The sequence below is a fragment of the Trichosurus vulpecula genome, chromosome 2 (genome assembly GCF_011100635.1).
Source record: "Trichosurus vulpecula isolate mTriVul1 chromosome 2, mTriVul1.pri, whole genome shotgun sequence".
In the NCBI taxonomy this organism is placed as follows: domain Eukaryota; kingdom Metazoa; phylum Chordata; class Mammalia; order Diprotodontia; family Phalangeridae; genus Trichosurus; species Trichosurus vulpecula.
Window position 1 is genome coordinate 347,917,969 of NC_050574.1, and position 6,151 is coordinate 347,924,119.

Consider the following 6,151-nt stretch of genomic DNA (forward strand, 5'->3'; position numbering starts at 1 on the left):
ATAATTTACCCCCTTGTAACTCTCCTCTTCTGTCTCCCAGTACATTCCTCTCTCACCCCTTAATTTTATTTTTTAGATATCATCCCTTCATATTCAACCCACACCTGTGTCTTCTGTCTATATCTACTCCTAACTACCCTAATAATGAGAAAGGTCTTTCAAGTTAAAAATATCATCTTCCTATGTAGGAATATGACAGTTTAACTTTATTAGTTCCATTATGATTTCCTTTTCCTGTTTACCTGTTTATGCTTCTCTTGAGTCCTTGTATTGAAAGTTAAATTTTCTTTTCAGCTCTGGTCTTTTTTTATCAAGAATGCTTGAAAATCCTCTATCTCAATGAATATCTATTTTTCCCCTGAGGGGATTATACTCAGTTTTGCTGGGTAGGTGATTCTTAGTTGTAATTGTAGCTCTTTTGCCCTCTGGAATATCATATTCCAAGCCCTCCAATCCTTTAATGTGGAAGTCTCTAAATCTTGTGTTATCCTGACTGTGGCTCCACTATACTTGAATTGTTTCTTTTTAGCTGTTTGCAGTATTTTCTCTTTCACTTGGGAACTCTAGAATTTGGCTATAATATTCTTGTCAGTTTTCATTTGGGGATCTCTTTCAGGGGGTGAACAGTGGATTCTTTCAATTTCTGGTTCTAGAATATCAGGGAAGTTTTCCTTGTTAATTTCTTAAAAGATGATGTCTAAGCTCTTTTTTTGATCATGGCTTTCAGGTAGTCCAATAATATTTAAATTATCTCTCCTGGATCTATTTTCCAGGTCAGTTGTTTTTTCCAATGAGATATTTCACATTGTCTTCTATTTTTTTCATTCTTTTGGTTTTATTTTCTTGATTTCTCATAAAGTCATTAGCTTCCATTTGTTCCATTCTATTTTTTAAGGAATTATTTTCTTCAGTGGGCTCCTTTTCCACTTGGCCAATTCTGCTTTTTAATGCATTTTTTTCCTCATTGGTTTTTGGGACTTCTTCTTATGATTTGGCCTAGTCCCCTTTTTTAAGGTGTGTCTCCTTTACCAAGCTATTGACTCATTTTTCATGATTTTCTTGTATCACTCTCATCTCTCTCCCTAATTTTTCCTCTACCTCTCTTACTTGATTTTAAAAATCCTTTTTGAGTTCTTCCATGGCCTGACACCAATTTATATTTTTCTTGGAGGCTTTGGATGTAGGAGCTTTGACTTTGTTGTCTTCTTCTGAGTGTATTTTAAACTTCCTTGTCACTATAATAACTTTCTATAGTCAGAGGGGTTTTTTTCCTTTCCCATTGTTTGCTCATCTCCCTGGCATATTTTGTGACTTTTTAACCCTTTTTTAAGGCAGGACTCTGCTTCCAGGGTGGAGGGCACACTGTCCCAAGCTTCAGGGGTTTTGTGCAGCTGTTTTCAGAGATACTTCTAGGGACCTGTATGTTTTCAGTTCTTCCGAGGTGGTATGATCTAAAGAGAGATGTTTTCTCCTCTCCTGGCCTGTGCTCTGGTCTGTGAGTGACCACAAGCACTCTTTTCTACCCTGGAATTGTGAAGAAGGTCCCCATTGCACTGCTGCCACAAACTCTGCAATACTAGTGCTCCTCCTTGCCCTGGGACTTCTACCCAGGACCACAACCCAGATCCAAGTATGGGCAAAGCAACAGACCCCAGTGCCAGCAAAGAGACCCCTATAATCTCCTTCTGATCAGTCGTTTGACCTCCTTACCATTTATGGGCGGAGAGCTCTGAAAGCAGCTGCTGCCACTGCTTCTGCCACCACTGCTGATTCAGTCACTCCCCAGGTCTGCTCTTCGTTTGCTGTGGCTGGGGCTGTGCCAGTGCAGCCTGTGCTTGCGTATGCTCCACTCTCACCCAGTTGTGACAGACCTTTCCTGCCAACCTTCTAAGTTGTCTTTGGCATCTGTGGGCTGAGAATATGGAAATCACCACTGCTGCCAATGATGCAATTGCCCAAGGCCTGCTCCTAGTTTGCTGGGGCCTGTGATGAACTGTGCTTCTCTCTCACCCTGGTGCAATAGACCTTTCCGGCCAACCTTCCAACTTGTCTTGGGCTGGAAATTAGTTTTATCCCATCTTTTTGTGGGTTCTGCTGCTCTAGAATTTGTTCAGTCATTTTAAAGGTATTTGGAGGAGTTTGGGGGAAAGCTCAGGCAAGTCCCTGTCTTTACTTGGCCATCTTGGCTCCACCTCTAAAACCTATCTTGTAACCAATGACCATCATTTTTGAGCCATAAGCTGAGCCTGGGAATTCAGTGGTACACCACGGGGTTCAGATGAAACAGTATTCATTTCCTGTGGTGGGACAGTTGGGAGGTAAGTAACACAATATGGTGAAGTCGTTTTGAGATTAGAACCCCAAATATCACCATTGAGAACATCATTCAGCATCTGTTTCATATAAATCCTTCCTTTCCCATGAAACAGGGACATCTGAGTCAGAAGATAAATAAATCAGTGCTAATCTGAGGAGGAAGAGACAACTAGGTTGGTGAAGAGGAGTAAGAGAAACAGTCTGTATGACTAAGGGATTGCTCTCTGCCTAACAAGCACCCTGAGCTAATATTCTAAGTTATTATTTATCCAACCAGTTTTTTTATTTTAGATGTTCACTGAGCATGGTATCATCTTGTTGTGACTCCTCAGTAACAAATGTCACATTTACATAGCACTTAAAGGACTTGCCATGGAATAATTTGGTAAACTAGATTACATAGATGTTATTAGGCCCATATGGCAGATAATGTTTGGAGGGAGCAGCTATAGAGCTATTCTAGGACAAGGTTCTTATTCTGGGGTCCATGATTTTTTTTAAAGATCTTTAATAACTACATTTCAACTCTAGAACATATCTGCTAGATGATCCCATTATATAATGCCCTCCTCTTCACATTATGTTTTCCTCCTAATTAAATCCTTCAGGAAACTTGCCAGAACTGACCTGTATAATAAGCAGGCCTGGTTAATCAGATCTGCTAGTTTAGGTTTAGTCTTGGATCAAAATGACACTGAAGTCATTCAACAGTTAACAAAAGGAGGTTTATTTAGCCCTGAGGTTCTTAACCTTTTTTGTGTAATAGAACTGTTTGACAGTCTAGTGAAGTCTATGGATTGCTTATCAGAATAATATTTTAATGTGCAGATTAGAGAGGAAATTAGTTCTATTGAAATACAAATATAAAAATATTTTAAGTTCATGCACCACTTCTGGTCATGTGACCAATAAAACAGAAGATCGGACATGTTCTCTGATCCTTACAACTTCTCAAAGCTGTCATGAACAAGAGATAAAGCAATTTGAGGATCTCCAAGGTGTAGAACCCTAAGGAAATAAAAGCTGATCAACTAACAATAGGAAAGGCCAGTAATCCCTAATACCTAATAGAGTTCTTCATTACCCCTGGCCCACTGTCTACCATGTTTGTCACAGGGCTGCATAAGCCAACCCATAGATATGAAGCAGAATTCAACTCGACTCCCCTAAACCCCTCTCCAGTGCTCATGAAATCCCAATGGCAGAAGCTTGCTTGGTCTGGGATAGCAGTGAGAGACCTGAATGAACTCTAAATGGTTTTTTTTTGTTTGTTTTTTGTTTTTTTCTTTAAAGTGTGCACTTTCTTTTGAACTGGTCTTAGGTAAGTGTACAGGTAAAGCTCTTCCAGTCCTGCACCAATCTTATAAAACTCTCAGACTGTAAAGTCTTCATTTACATCCATGTTGGGGGCAGGGAGGGAATTTAGGGGGGCATTCATTATGGCTGACATTTTTTTAAAAAGGAACAAATATTAAGGCAAAAGATGCAAAAAGTCTTTTTTAAAGGATTACATAATTTACATGTAAAGCAATAGTAATACCTTCCCCTCTCCCCGCTCTCCATCTAGATTTTTGTTATGTGGCTGTAATGGCAAACAAAATGGGACTTTTGAATGGGAAGGTACGGCGTCATCTTTTGCCTTGGAGTGTTTCTCAGCACTAAGACAACAGAGAGTCATTAGATTGTATATGATGTGGTGCGAGTGGTTGGAGCTTTCCCACACTGATTTCTCACACTCTAAATGGTGAGCCTTAAGTGCCCCAGGGCCCTGAGATGGGTATATAAGATCTGAGGTTGGCATTTAACTTTTAGGGGTACACTCATTGAAAGAGTATGAGTGACGAGACTCTGGGCAAGCTGTTGAACCCACCCCCCCTTGGCTTTGTAACCCAGACAGATAGATGTTGGTGCTTCTCTTATAACTATGAATTGTGATTTGAATCAGACAAGGTCTGTCTGTTGATGTTTTTAACTTCTGTTTGTATTTGCCTCGAAGTTCAGGGGGCTGATCTTTTCTTCCCGACTAAGTAAATGATATATGTATGTTTAATTAAAGTGAGATTGTTAACCCCTTAAAGTTGCTTTCCTTAGAAAAGAAGATGAAAGAACCTGGCAGCTCTTGTTGCTGATCTTGTGTTGGGTCTTACCCCCTACAGCAGCTGCAAGCCCAATTGTTGTTACGGTAATTCCTTTGCTCTAGCAGAGCACAGCCTTCACAGAGTAACTCTGTAACAATGCATTATACAATATTTGGAATGACTATTAAAATAAACAAATGTACAATCAGGGTCTTGATGATGCATTGTAGAACTTTGGGAATGTTTGACTCCAACATACTTAGACTGCTCCTCACCTTCACCATTCCAGTTTTTAAATCCTGAGTCAAGTGCAAAAAAACCCCCCAAAACAAAAAAAACCCACAAAACCACAAATAAAGCCATGCCAATCTCATCTCTTTTGGGGGGCAATTATCATGTCACACCCTTTGACAAAAGAAAAAAAGAAAAAAACCTCACAGTCTATTTAGAAGCGTTTGTGGCAGACAATGGAGAGCCCAGATTCATTATACTCCAGCTTGCTGATCCATATCTGCTGGAAGGTGGAAAGAGATGCCAGGATGGAGCGCTCAGGTGGGGCAATGATCTTGATTTTCATTGCGCTGGGAACTAGGGCAGCGATCTCCTTCTGCATCCTGTCAGCAGTGCCTTGGGTACATGGTGGTACCACCAGACAATACAGTATTGGCACACAAATCCTTATGGATGTCAACATCACACTTCAGGATTGAGTTGAAAATAGTTATGTGGATTCCAGAGGATTCCACAACTAAGAAAGATAGTTGGAAGAGAGCTTCTGGGCATTAGCACCTCTTGTTGCCAATGGTGGTAACCTGACCATCAGGCAGCTCATAGCTCTTTTCCAGAGAGGGGCTAGATGCAGCAGTGGCCATCTCCTGCTCAAAGTCCAGGGCCACGTAACACAGCTTCTCCTTGATGTCATGCACAATTTTCCTCTCAGCTGTGGTAGTGAAACTATGCTGTCTTTCAGTCATCTTCATAAGGCAGTCCATCAGATCATGGCCAGCCAGATCCAGATGGAGGATGGTGTGGGGAAGGGCAGAACCTTCATAGATGGGCACAGTGGGAGTCACACCATCACTGGAGTCTATCACAATACCAGTGTTGTGACCAGAGGCATACAGGGACAGTACAGCCTGGATTGCAATGTACATAGCTGGGGTACTGAAGGTCTCAAACAAATTCTGAGTCACCTTTTCTCTGTTGGCTTTGGGGTTCAGGGGGGCTTCTATGAGCACTACAGGGTGCTCTTCAGGGGCCACACAGAGCTCGTTGTAGAAAGTACGATGCCAGATCTTCTCCTTGTCATGCCAGTTGGTGACAATACCATGTTCAATGGGGTACTTCAGGGTCATAATACCTCTCTTACTCTGGCCCTCATCCCCCGTGTAGCTGTCTTTCTGGCCCATACCCATCATTACACTCTGATGTCTGGGGTGCCCAGCAATGGAAGAGAAGACAGTCCAAGGGGCATTGTCTCCAGCAAAGCCAGATTTGCACATCCCAGAGCCATTGTCAATAGAGAGAGCAGCAATATTATTATACATGGCAAACTTTGAAGTGGCAAGTTTAAACTCGTAAGAGAGAGAGAGAGGAAGTGATGCTGCACCTGGAGGCAGGGGGAGGAGGTAAGTGCTTACTGGGTGGAAGAACTCACAGCTTGAACTCTAAATGTTTAACTCTACTTACTGCTAGGGAGGTCATGTTTTTCCTTCAGAGAGTGACACTTGGCTTCTGAGCTTCCAATAGCTTTCTCT

General features: G+C 41.6%; 1 pseudogene; it reads right to left on the reverse strand.

Moving 5' to 3' along the window:
- Positions 1-4,839: 4,839 nt before the first annotated feature.
- On the reverse strand, positions 4,840-5,941 carry LOC118839247 (annotated as a pseudogene).
- Between the last annotated feature and the right edge of the window lie 210 nt (positions 5,942-6,151).